This window comes from Struthio camelus, chromosome Z, assembly GCF_040807025.1.
Source record: "Struthio camelus isolate bStrCam1 chromosome Z, bStrCam1.hap1, whole genome shotgun sequence".
Taxonomy (NCBI): Eukaryota; Metazoa; Chordata; class Aves; order Struthioniformes; family Struthionidae; genus Struthio; species Struthio camelus.
The window spans coordinates 20,167,683-20,186,925 of NC_090982.1; the positions used below are offsets into that span (position 1 = coordinate 20,167,683).

The 19,243-nt window shown below is 38.7% G+C and overlaps 1 protein-coding gene across 37 annotated transcripts in view; it reads right to left on the minus strand.

The window, feature by feature from the left end:
- Window positions 1-19,243, minus strand: part of PTPRD (protein tyrosine phosphatase receptor type D) — a 1,218,182-nt gene that overhangs the window by 572,813 nt on the left and 626,126 nt on the right. The gene's annotated exons all lie outside the window — the stretch shown is intronic.

The following is a 19,243-nucleotide window of genomic DNA, read 5'->3' on the forward strand; positions in this document are numbered from 1 at the left end:
ACCCTACAGTAAAAATGTCTTCCACTTCCAGAAGCACTACTTTTTTTCTAGCATACTGGAATGCTGGATCACTTAATTTATCCTACTCTATATTACCCAATACAAATCAGAGGGAATTTTGATCTGGTCTCATGCTGTTTTGATTGTTCCCTCCCTGCTTCATGTTAACTCTTTTTCCCAGGCTGCAGCTTCTTGAGAGGAGAGAATGTAAAAATCCTGAAAGACAGAGCCTGTTTCTTAATTGCTTGCTTCTGTTTACATTTGCACTGGAAAAGTAAAAATTGAGTATTTATTATTAAGGTTGTCATAGGCTGCACATAGACTGTCAAACCTACTTGAGGCGGCATACATACTGCAAGAAGCAACTCCACTGGGTGCTACCAGAAGCTCAATCCCAAAGGACACTGTTTAATATTTTTACATATCTCCACCGAACTGTGAATATAAGCACCCTGATTTATGCAATTTTCAAGAGAGAGAGAACGTAAAAGCTTAACTGTGGTCATATTATATGGCTTAAGGAAGCCATACCATTAGTGTTTAGATAAAAAACCCACAACCCTTTTGAAGCCAGTGTGTCTAAACCGGAGACAAGGTTTACTTCACCTGTTTAAATAAAATCAAGTATAAGAAAATGAGAAAAAAAAATCTGTTATTTGATAGGTCTAATAAAATTATAACTTATTATAAATAAATTATTTCTTAATACTGTGCCCTGACTTCTTCGGACTAATTCCACTTCCAATACTATTTTTTGTTTAGAGAGTTGTACAGATATTGATATATGCATTATTTGTTGTACACTTCCTTCTGAAATAAAAAACAGCACCGCACGATTCCAGCTTTTCTGGCATATCTGCTAATGAATTCCAGACATTGGTGGGAAGGGAAGGTAGAGGAGCTGGGAGAGTATATTTTTGTTTGTTTGTTTGCTTGTTTGTTTTTTAACTCAGATCTCTGGCTTTTCTTTACTAAATGCTAATTACTGTGGAATGTCAAAATATGTTTGCATTTGTAGTCATTCCTTTCCAAAGAATCTCCAGTGGCCAAAAAATGCCCCATTTAGGACATAAAGATGATGAAATCTCTCCAGCACAAAAATAAAGAAGTGAATTTGATACGAAAAATGTGATTGTGATTGTCAGAATAGGGGAGAAAATTAGATTAAATCTATCCAAATTTCATTTAAAGAATAAGAAATAAAATCTGAATTAGGACATTCAAATATATACCGTCCATTAGGGAGGAGCTAAAGATCATCCTGAATACTGCTCAATACTCTTTTAGAGGCTGCATGATCTGGCTGATGGCAGCAGACCATGGCTGTAGTGATCATGGTGATACCTAAAGGAGGACAGAGTATTGAATGTTAGCAGTGCTAAGAAATACCACCCAATTATTAAGCTAATTTGATTTCATTTTTTGTCAGTATACAAAAGTCATGTAAATGCAGAAAATTAGCATATTTGATTCATATTTATACCATTTTTCACTTTTTTGAGAATTTGAGGAGAATCTCATCTAAAGAAAGTCGAAATATGCTACTGCTCTTTTGCATTTTCCTGATCCTTAGGATCACTGTAGACCAGACAAATTACCTAGTACAAATGAGAGGAACCAAAGGCTTGCATTTATTTATGCTAGGAGGAACTTCATTCACTCCAGTAAATATCCAGCTGACAGCATAGTCCTGACAGAGTTTGTCCTGGACTGCCTCCAAAATAGAACGTCAAAAGCAGACAGTCAATTCTCACAGTTTAATGTGTGAGACAATGAAGAGATGACTGTCCATTTCAGAAACTGTCTTCAAGAGAAAAACAGCTTGAGCTTCCTGCAAGCCCTCCACAGACTTCTATAGCCTAACAGAGGATTCAGTGAGTGGCAGTTCTAAATTTTTTAGGAGAATCCCAGATCCATATACTGTTTCTAGTGAAATCTATTATCATCCTTTGATGATAGTAGAGAGAGACTTTTCCTAACAGACAATTTCAAATGATCACAGTTTTGGAAAGTGAGTATGAAAGTGTAGACATCAAATATTTATTCCCACTGAACTTACTCTAACAGATGCCTGGACTGTAGAAGACTAAAATCTGTGCTCTGAAAATGTAAAGGACATAAATCCCGTCAGGCCTTTTTCCTTATTGAAACGGAATGATTATCTTATGAGGACGCTTTGCTTTCCCTCAAGCCTGCAATAATTGTCCTTAAAAAAACTTACAAGAGGTAGACCTCATTTTATTGACCTCATTTTATATCTATAAAATAAACACAAAAAGGCTGGCAAAATCAGCCAACTATGGCAAGAACCAGCTCTCAAAGACAACTTAAAAAAAAATTACAGAAAAATATTATAATAGGAAGGTGGTGGCATACCCCTAATAGCTGCTCGTGCAAACCAAAGATAAATATATGATTGCGCTTCAATGTATAAAATATAGTCACTTTACATAGGTCCCAGCTGCTGTACAAAGCAAGCTAAAAAAGGTGGAGGAAAAGAGAAGCAGCGTTTATTTTGAATTTTACAGAAGAATAACTCTCTTCTTTAACTTTCAAATGTAATGAGCTTTGATAGACTCTGTGCACTTCATCCCACCTGCAGTTTCCTGGATTCACATCTTGATTTGTGTCAATTGAAACTTACCGACTTTTTATCAAGATGTTCAAACACACAGTGCCTTCATTAACTACCCAGGTTTTCTGTCTCATTATGTGAAATACAAGCCAACTAAGCTGTCATTGAACAGCAGCGATTACTTCTGAGCTTCTGTACTTCTGAGGATGACGATGAGAGAGATGATTGATTTATTACTATCTTAATAAATAATTGACCTGCGAGTCAATACAAATGTTTCACTCAGTAGTGGAATAGGGCAAATGACTCAATCTATGAACAGAGTGAATTAATGCAGGTACTCTATTTTTTTCTAATTTACTGAGAGTTGTAATAATTGTCTATAGCATGGCATTTACTAATCTTATTAGTTAAGAAGTTCCTGGTATTTCAAGTTTAATGAAACACTATTAGCTTCGCACCACACTATCATCCCTTAACTACTATTCAAGTGAACTTCTGACCAAATGAAAGAAAACAAAATTGTACAACTTAAAAGCACTTAAAACTTACAAGATACTTAATGGTTTTCAGCAAGATGATATTAAAACCATTTGAGAGTATTTTTCACTGTTACAATGCCTTCCATTCAAAACGGTCAACATGATCTCAAAACTTTTATTAAATTAAACACTGAGAAAAAAAAAAGTTAAATAACACATTAAAACATATAGTTCTGGTTTTATAAAAAAGGAAAACTGAAAAAATAAAATTAAGTGCTTTTCTGAAGGAAAGAGATAAACTTCAGCAACTCGTGTTCTTGTGGATGACATGATGTTACTGCTTTCCTGTGTATCATAGCTTTCATCCTGATTTAATATATTATAGGGAAAATATAATGATAAGGTATTTCACACAGTCACATGGTCACTGAGGCCAGCAGGCATCCCTGGAGATCATCTAGTCCAGAAACCTGCTGAGAGCAGGGTCAACTACAGCAGGTTGCTCAGGAGGATCATGTTAAGTCAGAGTGTGAATATCTCTAAGGATGGAAACTCCACAACCTCTCTGCGCAACTTGTTCCAATGTTTGACACCCTACAGCACAAAACTTTTTCTTACAGCACAAATACCTTTTTCTTATATTTAACTGGAATTTTGTGTGTTTCGGTCTGTGTGCATTGCTTTTTGTCCTGTCACTGGGCACCACTGAGAAGAGTCTGGCTCTGTTCTCTTGAAACCCTTACATCAGGAATCTATATATACGAGCAAGATCGTCCTGAACCCCCTCTTCTGCAGACTAAACAGTCCCAGCTATCTCAGCCCCTCCTCGTATGAGAGATGTCCCAGTCACCTAATCATCTTGGCCCTTCACTGAGATTACTCCTGATTGATTGTCTCCCTTCTACTGGGCAGCCCAGCGCTGGTCACACAGTGCTCCTGATGCGGCCTCAGCTGTGCTGAGCAGAGGGGAAGGATCACCGCCCTCCGCCTGCTGGCAACTCTGTGCCTGATGCAGCCTCCTTGCTGCATACTGTTGGCCCTCCTTGCTGCAGGGGCACGCTGCTGGCTCAAGGTCAACGTGCTGTCCACCAGCACCCCCAGGGCCTCTCTGCCAAGCTGCTCTCTAGCTGGTCAGTCCCCCAGCCTGTCCTTGCGCCGCGGGTTATTCTTCCCCAGGAGCAGGACTTGGCACTTCCCTCTGCTGGACTTCACGATCTTCCTATTGGCCCATTTCTCTGACTTGTTGAAGTCCCCCCGAATGGCACCACAACCGGCTGGTGCATCAGCATCTCCTCTCCGGTTTGTATCATCTGCAAACGTGCTGAGGGCACACTCTGCCTCATTGTCAAGGTCATTAATGAGCATATTATACAGTCCATGAACCAGTAGCTACCTGAGGGTACACCCACTAGTGGCTCGCCTCCAGCTGACCACAACCCTCTGAGCCCAGCAGTGCAGCCAGTTTTCAGGCTGCTGAAAAATACACTCTCTCACTTGGAGTGGGCTTCACTGTCCACGTATCCAGTCCATACTTCATCAGATTGTCTGTAAGGATGCTATGGATGCTGAAAGCCTTATTAAAGTCAAGATAAACACCCATTGCTAGTCCCTTATCCACCATCCTGACATTTTATTGGAGAAGGCTATCAGGTTGATGAAGCACCATTTCTCCTTCATAATTCTATGCTGACTATTCCCTATCATCCTGTCTTTCATATCTTTGGAAATGGTTTGCAGGAGGATTTGCTCCATTACCTTTCTGGGGACAGAGGCGAGGCTTACTGGCCTGCAGTTTCCCAGATTGTCCCTCTGGGACAAGGAGTGACATTTGACCTCTCCAAGATTATCAAGAGCATACTTGCAATGGCACCAGCCAGCTCCCTCAGCACTTGTGAGTGCATCCCATCAGGGCCAATGGACTTGTATTTGTCCAGTTTTAAATATTCTCTAACCTGATCCTCCTCCAACTGGGTAATTCATTCTTGCTCCAGGCTTTCTCATTAGTTTTAGGCACCTGGGGCTGCTGAAGGTAAATCTTACAAGTAAAGACTATGATTAGAAAGGCACTGAGCACCTCAGCCTTTTTTATGTGCTTTGTCATCAGGTCCCCATTGCCATTTAGCAACAGGCTCACATTTTCCGTTGTCTTCCATTTGCTGCTGATGTACCTGTTTCTACAGGTACATTACAGGTACCTTACAGGTACATTACAGGTACATTACAGGTACATCTACCTTACTGTTGCCCTTCATGTCGCTCACCAGATATAACTACACATGGGCTTTGGCTTTCCTAATGCAATCCCTGCACTTTCTATATGTGTCTCTATATTCCTCCAAGGTTGCCTGCCACCTTTTCTTCCTTTTTATGTTTGAGTTTAGTCAGGAGGTTTAGTTGAGTCTGTCAGGTTCATCTCTGTAGGCCTTATGCTGCCTTTGCTTGATTTTGTGCACATTGGGATGGGTGACTCCTTAGCTTGGAGGAGGAGATCCTTGAAAATTATCCAGCTCTCCTGGGCATCTCCATGACTGTTTCCCATGAGATTCTTCCAAGCAGGTTCCTGAAGAGGCCGAAGTCTGCTCTCCTGAAACCTAAGGCTGTGATCCTAGTTCTTACCCTGCTCCTTCCTGTTATGACCTTGAACTCCACCATCCTGTGGTCACTGCAGCCATGGCTGCCCCAGCCTTTGCGTGCCTGATCAGTTCTTCCTTGTTTGTAAATATGAAGCTCATCAAAGTGTCTCCTCTCATCAGCTCTTTATCGTTTGTGTCCAGGAGTTGTTGTCAATGCAGTTCAGAAATCTTTTGGGTTGCGTGTGCCCTGATGTGTTGTCTCTCCAGCAGATATCAGGGTGGTTGAAGTCCCTCATGAGGGTCCCATGGTCATGAAAGGCAAATCCCTCTTGTTGACATCAGCTGCGCAACCCATTGTTGACCTGCAGGATATGTCCACTCCTCCTCAGGCCCGTCCCCCTCACCACAGGGCCAATGAGATACCTACATGTGCCCATGGCCCTCATTCCCAGAGCTGTGGCCACACTTGATACATCTAGGCCTCCTCTGGCCATACCAGTGGGCAGTAGCACATGGGCCAGACAAACCTTGGTAATCTCTCCATGACCGACTAGACCCAAGCCCCTAGCAAGCAGCAAATGTCCCCAGGTAGCAGGTCGGGGGCCTGGGAGGTCTCCATCCCTGCAACAGTGAGCCTCCCACCTCCATCCCTTGCCCATCCTCCTGGCCCTGCTGTGGGGCTCAGGTGAATGTGGGGATGCAACTAGTCAACAGGAGGAATGCTTTACAATGAATAGAGAGTGAATTCTTTCCTACAGGAGTATCTCACTAAGACCAAAGAAAGAAGTAAGATGTTCTGAAGGTAAACGCATAAAGCAAAGAACTGAATTAAATGCTGTAAGAGCTAGAAAACTATAGAGGGAAAAACATTCAAAAGGTAAATTAATTTGGAAAAAATACATTCCCAGAAGACTGGAAACTTCTAAGAAAGGAGTGGAAATGTTCACTACAGGGGAAAATGAATATAAACACAATTGTAATAAACAACAGGTTTCCAGACAATTATGTACATGCTGTCAGAACGAAACATTAAAATGTTGCTATCTAGCTTCTTGTGCCTTGTAGTAATCAACAGTCATCAACACACCCTTTCTGTTGTCTAAAATCCAGTTTTTAATAGATATCTGTCATGATGCTGAAGAAATTCAATTATAGATTTAAAAAAAAAAATCATAAAACTGAAAGGATGCCAGACTTAGTAGTACTTTCTCAATAAACTGACTCTAGAAAACCTTGCCTTCATCATCATGTGAAGCAGAAGCGACCGGAAAACAAAAGTTAGGATTAATATGAAGAAGCTGGGACTTTGCTTGTATTTACCTAAAAGGCTGATTCATTAAAAAAAAAAGTTTCACAGTTTGTCTGGTAATGTTTTGCATTACATGCAGCTTCAGAAGACAAAATGTAGAGTTTGATGAATAGTTGGGGAATTACTCAACTCTTGGCAAAATATTCATTTGCAGTGAATGGAAGTGCATAGATGCAAACAACTCAACATGTAAATAGCAGGAATGCAAATGAAATCTTCCTGTAGCAGCCTTACTTTATGCTGATACCTCTTTGGAATACACTCTATTTTTGTCCTATGTAATTAAAAAAAAATTAAGCTCCAGAGATGGAGGCAAGTTCATCAGAAGCAATTTTACTCTACCTTTTTTTTGCTTTGCGTTTCCCTTATTAGCACAGAGAAGGGAGCTCACATTCTGCAGAGCGTGAAGACACAATAGACTAAAATAATTGTTAGTTCCTATTGTTTTTATGAAAAATGTTATTAAAAAAAAAAAAAAACTGTGTAGAGTGATTAGCAGTAAATCAAAATGTGACCAGATTGTGTTAGAAGCACAGATGATGCAACTGACTTTTCATTTCTGGGGTCTTGCATTTAAAATCTTAAATCATAAGTGTAGATGAGTTATTTAGTCATATTCGAGCATTCATCTGTTTTGCCCTTAAGTTCATCTGTAGCTATTTAAACCTAAGCAGTGAATACTGAGATGAGATATGGGACTCTGACTTCAATAGTCACCAGCAATTATGTACATGACACTGGCTAACCTTTAGAAATCTTGGTACTGATTGGAGATTAGTCAGTTTTCCAATTATTTTATAAACCTTGGGCAAAGATATATAGCATCTATGTTTGGGACACTGTGCTATGGAGAGAAAAATATATATATATTACCCATCAAGCCTACAAAGCATTCTCTGTTACAAACATGCTTAAAGATGTCACAGGATATGTCTAATACTAACAATTTGAGTTCTGTGTAAAGCCTAAAATAGTGGAAGCAATATAGGCAATTGCATTTACTGTTATGCATTGTTTATCTAAATTTGCATTAGACTTGCTCCATGTAAAATAGCAGCATAATCGACAGCTTTGAGGAAGATAGCAACTGCTAGAATTGTTTCATTACCACCAAATAGCACATTTTGAATCTTTTAGGTCAGCATTCATTGAATTCAGTTATGATACTTAGTGTTTACACATATTTCAACTAAAGCTTTACTGACATGTTTATGATTCAGGATATCTGGAACTTGTTTTCACTGATCTTGTTAGAAACCTTTATTAAGGCCTCCCTATTGAGAAATGGTTGTAGCAGCTGAGATCCAATGTGAAAATGTGGTCTTGAAAATACCCTATTACCTTTGTAGATTCTAGATTTTGTTCTTTTTTTGAGACTTGCAACTGAAAAACAGAGTTTATCATCTAGCCCAGAGCTTGTAAACCACATTAACATTCAGGGAAAATATCTTCTCTCTCAAATCTAGAAAACAGCCCTTTTGAACTGATTACTTAATTACTTCATCCACCCACAAATGAAGATACTACTCTTCAGTACAGCTGGTCACAAATGCAATGCAAACCCTCTCTTCCTGTGCAACTCCAAAATAAGAGCCATGTTTTCACTGAATTTCTCCCCAGCATACCAATGAAATCAAATTTTGTTCTGTGTATACGGTATGCATACTACAAGTAGCACGTTTAGACGTACAAGAATGCTGTGAATATGTTTAAAAAATATCAGTGGAAGAATCTGTTTGTACATAGCAGTATTAGGGACATTTTCCTCTATCATCTTTAAATTTGAGTTACGTTTAAAATAAACATAAAATATCAGTGGAAGAATCTGTTTGTACATAGCAGTATTAGGGACATTTTCCTCTATCATCTTTAAACTTGAGTTACGTTTAAAAGAAACATAAAAGAATGGACCTCATTTAAAGTGAAAGGCTGTTGTTTAAATGTTTGATTGGAGCCTGATGGGCTGAGCCTCAGAGAGAGGCAGGACATCACCTAGCAAACTGGTTCAAAGAAGCAAAAAACTCCTAGGGAAAATCTGTCCTGGCTCCTCCTGAGCCCCTTCTGAGAAATTCATGTGCTTACCTTTGATCTAGGAAAATAAAATACACATATCACTTTACCTTTGAGAAGTTGTCGACCCCTGTGTAGGCCACTCAGTTTTTATAATGGTGTAAATACAGTAGGATTAACCTCCTGTGGAATGCAAAATCCCTTCTCACCATCTCAAGACTCTGGGTAAACACCAAAGCAAGCAGTGCAGGCACAGTGAAGCTGAGCAACAAATACCTACTGAACACCAATGATAGAAGAGAAGTAGCTTAACTAGAAAGAGAAGTTCTTGAAAGGTGTAATTTGAGACTTATTATTATCAACCCAGGTAAATAGTCTTAATTATAACCTCCTACACTGGCTGTTATTAGCTCATGGTTATTATGCCATCTGCAGTGTACATCAAATATACCTAGAATATATGTATAAAAATAAATGGTGAAATAATGGAAAAACTGTTTAAAGAAAGGGGTTAGTGAAGGAAAACTTTTTACACAATCTATGACTGACTAGAAAGACATGAGGTACTATAGCAAGTACCATGCTTTCCGGCTTATTGTTTAGCCTATCTCTTCTAATGCTTTCTTTAGTTTTATTCTTTCATTAATTGTTCAAAAGAGGATCATGGAACCCAATTAATTAATTAATTAATTAATCTGAACCACAGGAAGTTTCACCTAAAAACTTCTTCCCTGTGAGGGTGACAGAGCATTGTAACAGGTTGCCCAGAGGGGTAGTGGAGCCTCCTTCCCTGGAGATATTCAAAACCCGTCTGGCTGTGATCCTGGGCAATATACTCTAGAGGACCCTGCTTGAGCAGGGAGGTTGGACTAGATGATCTCCAGAGGTCCCTTCCAACCTAAACCATTCTGTGTGATTCCGTGATTCTGTAATTCCAGAAAAAGAGACATTTCACATTTTTTCCCTTGTATCCCCAAAAAAATAAATAGTAGGAATCAAAATGCTATGTATATTAAATCAAAAATAATTAATTCCTATACTCAGATATAAATCAGGACCAAACTAATCTGAATTTAGCAAATGTTTAGTTTTGAGATGGATTTTGTGACATCTATATATTGCTACAAGATGCATTTTCGACAGAGGAATCAGAACCTATCACAGACCAGTGGATCCAGACTGAGACTTATACTGCGTCTTCCCTAAACACAGAATTTGCCCGACTAGAATTTCTTGCCATCTAGACAGTTATTGTAATTGTCAGATGGAAAAAGAAAAAAAGAAAACAAAGCCAAAAAGAAATCTGAATTAAGAAGCAGTGTAAATAAGAATATATAGTGTAAGAAAGAGACAGGCACCTTCTGTATGTTACTTCAGAAAAGAAAAAAATTTTCTGCAAAACTTTACTAAAAGGGAAGTTTAAAGCAAATAAATTAAAAGTGCTGAGGCTTTAGCTACTGACTTCCACTGGGACTCACCACTTCGAATGGCAAACTGGAAGTTTAGATACTTCTCTTTTGTCCATTTTAGCATCCTATTTTAAAAAATTCCCTTTTCTATGCAGAAATTATCATTTTTGTTGTGGGTCCAGTGTTTCATTTTATGTGAAACTAGGGATCTCAGGACTTAAAAACAAGCCCCCCAAACCTAGATCTGGAATTACATCATTCTACCAGTCATTTAGTTGAAATCTCAGACCGTGTGGTATTTTGGATAGGGAACTGACAATGCTTGCCAAATGTTCCTTATTTCTTAGGATTCTTTAGAACAGAACATCAATCAAGTTAACTGAATCTCTTAATTTTCACACATTAAAAATGAAAAGCAGCATTTTTTCCTTGCTGAAAATTTAAGACAGACCAAAGAGTCCAGGACTGCTGTTCAAAGGCAGTTACAATTATTCTATTCTACAGTCCTTGTCCAGGTCTAAATGTACGAAGTGTTACAGGTTCATAAACAGCAGAATGCACGTGGGAATACAAGTGGGAATTCTCAGTCAACTAGATTATTTGCTAATTCCATCATAACTGGATTATTCTTCTAAAGAATTAGGGTATATGACTGATTTAATTTTAAAAATATTAAACACATGAAAAGAATTATTATAAGTTATCTACAGAAATTGTGATTCTGGTAAGAAAATGCTACTTTATTACTGCAAGTATCATTACCTCCTTTTGGAAATGTATATTTTTCTGAATGTGCGGTTGCAGTAGTCAAAGCCATGCCAGACAAATCTTCTTCTGGCTATGTCAGTCAAATCTTTTGCTGAATGGCAAGTGCTACAACAGTACCTTATCACGGGAAAAGATTCCTCCCGATTCTCTGAGGTATGCCTTAAGGGGAAAAAAGAAATATTCTCTTACACCTCTTCACAGGTGGTGTGAATTCAGGAAAATGTCCAAATGTCCCTTGCCAGCAGCATTTCTGATCATGTTTTGGTATGTATTCGAACTATATCTTGGCTTGCAGTAGACTTACTAATGTGCCTAATTTTGGCGCTGAATTTTTTGGACAATCAAGTGACTTACTCTTGGGTATTATTGGGTAAAAGTTTATTTCTCTTTCTGGAAAAAATAAAGAGATAGGAAACCTTGTGTGACCATGACTGCCCAGCTCATCTAATCTAACTGATTTGTTACAGAAGCGGTGTAGGAACTTTCCCTGATAAAGACTCTAAGCAACCAACAATAGACACTGGCTACCTCCTTGTGCTGAGGAAGTGCAGGTGCTATTTGTGCCTTGCTAAGAAGACATGTATTTGCCGATCTCACTGAAAGCTATCCTTTCTGTCTCGCTAACCCAGTGCTCCAGATCTATGCTGGCCTTCAGTTCTGTAAATAAATGACTGTTACTTTCAAAGTGACAAGTTCTTTTAAATTTCACCAATACGCAGTCAATCAAATGATTCAGTGGGAGCAGTGCTTAGCTTAATTCACGTCATTATCTGAAAGAAATTAATATTGACTTGCCGATTTTTTGGATTTTTTTGCATTTTTTGCTGACTATAAAAAGTATACATTTCAAATCAGAAAATGAAAGATCATTTTTAAAAGCTGAAAATGTTCTCATCTGATAAGTAAAGATGGAAGAGAAGGGAAGAAAAGGGAAGGGAAAGGGAAGGGAAGGGAGGAGGAAAATGACTAATCAGAAAATTTATTATAAAGCACATAGATAAAGGGGCTGAATTAAGCAGAAACTGATTTGACTTTACAATCTCAATAGTCAATTAATGTGACAGAAAATATATATTCTTAATATAAAAAATTAAAAAGATAAAGATATAATCCTCCAGAATAATCTAACAGCTTTTCAACCAGACAGCCTCCTTTCTATGTTTCCCTTAAGCTCTTTTTCTCCATCTTTTGCACTTATCCCTTTTATTTCTGTTGTTCCTCCAGCTATTTACCACATTCCTATCATTTATTTCTGACATTTTTCTCAGTTTTAAGCTTTTTATGCTCTTCCTCTTCCAGACTGTTGTTCCTGTCTTCTCTCTCTCTACATAAAGCTCCTAACTCTTTTTTTATTCCACACATACTGCATATCATTGAAAGGAACTTCTCAGGTCACTGAATAACAGCCTCCTGCTATTACAGTCAACTGTGCAATATAAAACCTTTCATAAATATATCACTTTCCATTTTACAATCGTCTGGATTATTACTTCTATACAGTGCTGTTCCTAAGCCACTGATGGCCTAGAAATCTTCACATTTCCCAGCTTACACACTCTCCATGGAAGATGCATTTCTATTTACTTATGCACTAACAGCCTTCATTTTCCCCCAAACCACAATATTTCTATAGAGACTGCAGAACTTTCATTTTGAAAAGCTAAATGAGACATGCTCTTTGAGTGCCTTTGCCCTGATAAACACTTTTCCTTTGCCTGTTAAATTAAGCTCCCAATAGCTCTTTCTCCAAGACTACAACTCTGACAAGAGTTCAAACTGAACTTCTTACTAGCACCAGAAGAATTGCAAGAGTCCCCCTCCCTTCCCCCAGCTCAGCCTGTGTTTGCCTGGTTTTTGGCTACAAGAATCATATTGGCATGTTCAACTAATTAGGATGTTTCTTTTTCTCTTCTGTCATTTCCATTTGGTAGGACTCTGACTAAGAAAAAAGATTCCTTACTCTTTTCTTCCCCACTGCTTTCCCAGCAATGTTGTTCTATTTATGAAAGAAAGCATTAAGGCAGTCATAAGTCCACTCTATACATCTGTGTGATACACAGCACCAATCGGTAGCAGCCAAAATTCTTCTGTGGCTCAAAGCAGTTTCACCATATAACCATAAGAAGATGATCTCTGTGATGTTCTGTGAACTTCAGGCACATAGATGTTAAAGCTTTGCAAGAAAATATTTTCATTATTATTTATTAAAACAACAGTCCAGCACTTTTAACTCAAACTTCACTGTTAAAAATAGCTGCACTTTTCCCTACCTCTTCCCCCGTCACCAGGAACAAAAGCATCCCAAAAGAGAAAGTCACACATATACAGTCTGTGGCAGACAGAGAAAACAGAAAAAAAATCTCTCTGAAGGTTAAAATCTGGCAAACTGAGCTGGAAAAAAGTGTTATAATGCAAGAGATCTTACAGCATTATATAGAAGCAGATAGTCACACATGGCTTTAGACCTCACAATTCCCTAATAATTGTTTTGTTTAATGTATAAAAAGGATACTTGCAAGTCTGGTACTTAGTCTGTTTTACTAAGCAACGCAATGTAAGGTTTATACTTTTCAATATCAATCGCATATGATCTAAATATGAAGAAATAAGTATGTGACTTTACATTTTGATGACTTCTCACATGTAGACCAATGAGAAGGGCTTTAACCAAGGTTTGTCAGGGAATAATGATCAAAGCATAATGAGAAATGGAGGAAGCACTGAGAATACTATACAAATATTCCTAAAAATAACTGGAAGCCTCAGGTTGGAAACTATGGGGCCTCAGGACCCCCTTGCTGTCTTGGAAAGTTTGTTGCTTGCTGGGAGGCTTGGATCTCGGATGATCTGGAGAAAATGCTGAGAATTGGCAACCTCTTGTACTACTAGCTTTTTCTGATCATTCATGTGATTACCAGTGATACCCCTGAAGTGAGCCTGACTGTAGCAAGAGCGATTGCTCAACTCTGGGGATGAAATAAAAGCATAAGGCATACGTGGTGCTTCTTTGATTCTTCTAGTGAAGGAGAAATGTGCAGGCAGGAGTGGACACATCCTGAGCATCAATGTCTGTCTGTGCAGCTGGTATTGCAGACATGGGTGCACAAGGACCCTCCTGAGACTTGAGAAATGCTAGGGAGAGAAGCAATCCATCTGAGAAAGTGGAGCAAGTGCATCTTTGACAATAGGCATGCCAAACTAGTGAAGAGCTTTACACTAGGTATATTTGGGAGTATAGCATGAAGCAAAGTGGATACACTTGAGAGCAGCAAGGAAACCCCTAGGGTACTGCACGGTTGTGAAAGCTGTCACACTTCCCTTATAACAGCAGCACCCGTGGGATCCCCCACACACCTCAAGAGCCCTTATGCAAGCACAGGCCATGTGGGAGACAAACAGGAGGAATTAGACACCTGTGCACAGCTATAGCCCATTCCATTGAGATTACAGAGCTGTGGTGGAGGCAGCTCCCATGACTGGAGTATAGTGATGGATGGACATGGGTTGTTTAGGAAGGACAGGCAGGAAAGGTGAAGTGGAGGTGTTGTGCTCCATCCTAAGGAGGGGGCTGAAGACAGAGAATGTGGGACAGAGAATGAGGGAAGTATGCTTCTGGGTAAGGGTCATAGGACAACTAACCATGGCTGACTCTACAGGTCAGCAGATCAAGAAGAGGAAGCAGATGAAAACTGCTTTAGACAACCGGAGGAAGCTGTCTCAGGCCACACACCTTGGAACTCATAGGGGATTTAGCCCCTGCGGGAAGGGCAATGTGGCAGGGTGCAAGAAATCCAGGAGATTTTTGCAGTGTGCTGAAAACAATTTCTTGTGCTGACTAGATAACTCACTCTGCTGGACCTGTTGTCTGCTGTCCCATGGATCTAAAGGCCCTACTTAAGCCCAGTGTTGGGCCTTCGGTCCCTGACTGAGCTATTCTCTGGCCCTGTCTCCAGCCCTTTCTCCTGAATAGACCATGGACCCACGCTCTAACTTTGTCTCTAGCCCCATCTCTCACTTTATCTCCTGTTATTCCTGCCTGGACTCCCTGGATGGACCCTGGACCTGACTCGTGGCTTGTTTTGCCTGGGCCAGTCAATGGGACCAGTTATCACTGCTACACTCTGCTTGCCTATTGGGGTAGGCACTTCCTAACCTACCGCCACTTCCAGCCCCCAGCTCATCCTCCTGCCTGGGGCAGCCACCATCTTGTGCCTCCCTGATGGGTGACGGCTCATGTTACACATGAGCAAGGATGAACTATTTGGGGATGTGATGCTTGGCGGAAGTCGTGGCTAGAAAGATCAAGAGAGTTTAAGATCCTGAGTGGGCTGGAGCACCTTACATGCATACAAGAGGCTAGGAGAGCTGGGTCTGGTCAGCCTGGAGAAGAGGAAGATTTTGAGGAAACTCTTATTGTTTGCTCATCTTATTGCTGACCACAAAGACACACTGGGAAGGTACAGAGACCAGAATATTTTCCACTGTTCACAAATAAAGAGTCAGGGGGCTGGCTCATCTACAAAAGTCCCTTGGCTTATCTTCTTCTTTGGCCTGGCTGAGCCAGGTCATCTGGACACCAGCTGACCTCATTATTTAGAGGACTCACAGTAAACATAATATGTAACAGCCCCGAAAACGGCTGAGGAAATGAGCTACTGATCTCCCAATACGGTGAATAGGGGGACATCTTGTATCATTGCTCTGAATTTCTCTTTCCAAAAGAGTCCTTTTGTGTCTGTTTTTTTTCTCACTGTGAAGCAAACAGTTTCAGAGTGTGCCACAGAAATATTCATTGCACTCAATAAGGTAGCAAAACAATCATTTTATTTAAATCTAGATTTATTTCAGTTGCCAATTTGCAAGATTCCTTCCTCACACTATCTGTTTAGATTGTCTTTCTTTACCTTAAAATAAAGGAGGGAAAAAAGCCTCAAGGATGGAAATTCACATCATGAATTAGTTTTCCCTTGAAGAAAAAAAAAAAAAAAGAAGGATTTACTAGTTAAAGCTGCAGCTACTTAGAGGTGAAAGTTTCATTACAAGAAGGAGTAAAAAAGTCATACACAGGACCTACAAATTAAGACCATAGCAGAATAGAAAGATCAGTTTCAAGCTTTGTTTTGTTTTGGCTTTTTTTTATCAGCATTAATAACTGCTCTCATTATGCACCTACTTTAATTGTAGAGATTAGGAAACCATTATATGTTTATAAAGATATAGAAGATCTGGAACTTAACATCCTCCTTTGTAAACCACCTTTATAATACCAGTTCTAACAGTCTTCCAGGAGTTACTCTGTACTTCTTGTTTGGATGAGGTCATATCTAACACATGTTATACAACCAGTGAGAACCAGGGACTCACTTCTTGCTGTGGTGCAAAATCCTCTACAGTCTAAGACCAACTTTGTCAGCTGACCACTTACAAAGGGTACTAACACAGATGGCTCAGCTTTCCGAGGTATAATTCTAACAGTGGAGCGTTTGCAGTTCCGATAGAGAAGCGTGCCTAGTATGAGGTCTCAACAAAGCAAAGGTAAGAAAAACAAATACAACACACATAGAAATATGTAAGTAAATATAACAGATCCTTCTTCCACTAGCAGATAGCATGTGAAGTTTTTTGTTATTCCTAAAAGATTCTATCCTATATAAAATATGGATTTTAGTATCTTTTAAATGCTAGGCAGAGATAAACACTCATTTTGGACCAGCTACTCATGTTATTGAGAAATGAAGGAGTAAGATTACTAGTAATATTGGAAGCTCTATATCATTTTCAAAGAAAATGTTTAAATTGGTTTGACTCTGTGTAAATTGGTTACAGGAAGGGGGTAACTGCCAGAAGTCCTTAGCAATAGAAAAGTCTCAGTACGAAAGCAGATAAATTGCACTGCAGGACTAAGAAAAAAATAAGTCCTATCTAAGCCTAGAAACTCTGTTAAGGAGTGCTTTTGCCACAGGAAATGCAGACAAAGAGCTACCAGCCCAATGGATTAAATTGAAACTGACAAGCCCTATTATACTAGTGGAAGGAAAAAAACCAACAAAAAACAACAAAAAAACCCAAACAACCTGAAGTAATAACCAACATAAGCCTAATAACAACAGCTTCAAAAATAAGGAAGCTAGCTATTACAATGATTAAAAGGCACATGGTGAAAGAAGTGAGAAATCTGTATCGAAGAACAGACAGCCCCCCCATCCCACCCCCTACAAAAACATTGCCAACTTTCTACGAAATTATCAGTGAGGGTAAAAAGGAGTAGGCACTAGGTGTAAACCATACTAAAGTCCACAGAAAGGCACTAACAGACTTTAGTGACCTTCAGATGAGGCGGTTATAGAGTGACACCTGGACTATGCATACAAACAAATTTATATTTGTTTCAGAGAGCACTGAGTTACATAGCTATCACGTAACCTTATGTTAGGGTTGTTATTCCTTTTTCATTCGAGGTACTTCTGCTGTTAAGTCTTTGAGAAAATAATTTCTTCAGAAATACCTGTTCCAGATACTTCTAAACAAGGCATGAAACAAGAAATTCAGTCACAAGGTATTTGAAATTGGTAGCTTTTCTCTTTTCAGATAGTGTTAGCTGTTCCTGAATGAATCACACAACTGTTTTCAGAGCCTTGATGATGAAAGACAAGGCATCTATTGCAATAACGCCTATTTATTAATGAGGAAGTGGGTAAAAATATGGTAGGTAAATATGATGGCAATATTATCGGCTGTCATCATTCAATATTGTGACACACTCACATATAAATAAAGTTGGCTGAAAAGTAAGGTCATGTATACTCAGATATCTGAGGATTTTATTTGTTCTCATTTCAGCACTGGAACATATGTACCCAGATACTATTAAAGTAAAAAGGAAGTTTTTCAGGTGACAATCTTACTCCAGTAATACAGTTTTATGAAAAAATCATCAAATCGCAGGAGGAAAAGAAATGACAATATTGAATGATCTCATTACAGGACTGATGGCCAGGATTTGTAATCCCAGACCATTGTGTGTTACTGAGTGAGCCAACATAGTCCAGCTAAGCCTATATTAAAATTTGGTAACGTACTTAGTCCTATTTGCTGGATTAGGAGATATATTTGTTTTCTAGTTAAAAAGAAATAGGCATCACAATGACTATTCCTCATCCTGAGAACATCAGGAATATTTGAATACTTCCTGAGATTTTTCTATTATTTACATCATAATTTATTTAACTCTTGTTATTTAATAATAATGTAAGACAATTACAATGTTGTAAAAATGTATAAGGACATTAACCGAAGACATCACAATAATAGTAATAAAAAATAATCAAAGAAGCCAATCCAAACTAGATAGATTATATAAAAATAGATTAAAAAGACATTAGAGGAAAAATAGGGAAAGAAAATGAAAAAAAAATCAAGAAAAAATAAGATAGGAAAGCCTGATATCTACAGCTCTTAAATAAGCACTTTATTTTCTTTCTTATAAAAATATATTTTTTAGTTATTCTATTTTTCTCATCACCGTCATTCAATTAATCTACATCTATCCTTTAATGAGGCATTTCTTTCCAAGATACTGAAAGTTGCCTTCCTTTTAGTCCATCTGGATTCTTCAAAATCACTTCTTTGTCGGTTTGTACATCGATGTGAGGAAGCTACTTCCCTTAATTTCAGTGCTGCAAAAGTTGTTTCACTGAAATGGACTAGCTTTATATGGGAGAATAAGCTAGAGAGTGATAAATAGGTGAATGAGGAAGAGACAGTGGAGGATAAAGGAGATAAGGGAGGCAGAAGCAGAGGATCTCTAGAACTTCTTTACAAAAGTAGGTAAAAAATGGTAGTGAGAATATATTTTGTTCTCCCTCATTAAATGTTTTGGATAGAAATATTGTGGTGCCATAAAGGGCGATATATGTTATCTTCAGTAATTCCCAGTTTGATAATCCCAGTCTAATCAGGGAAGAAGTAGTTCTCTCTTTCTTGCATTGGACCTTGGTCAATTCAACAAATTTACTTTGTATATATAGTATACATTAAACAAAGACCTCTTTTGTTAAAAGGGTTAAAAACAAACATATATGCAAAAAATGCATTGTGACCACTAGAGATTCTCTAAA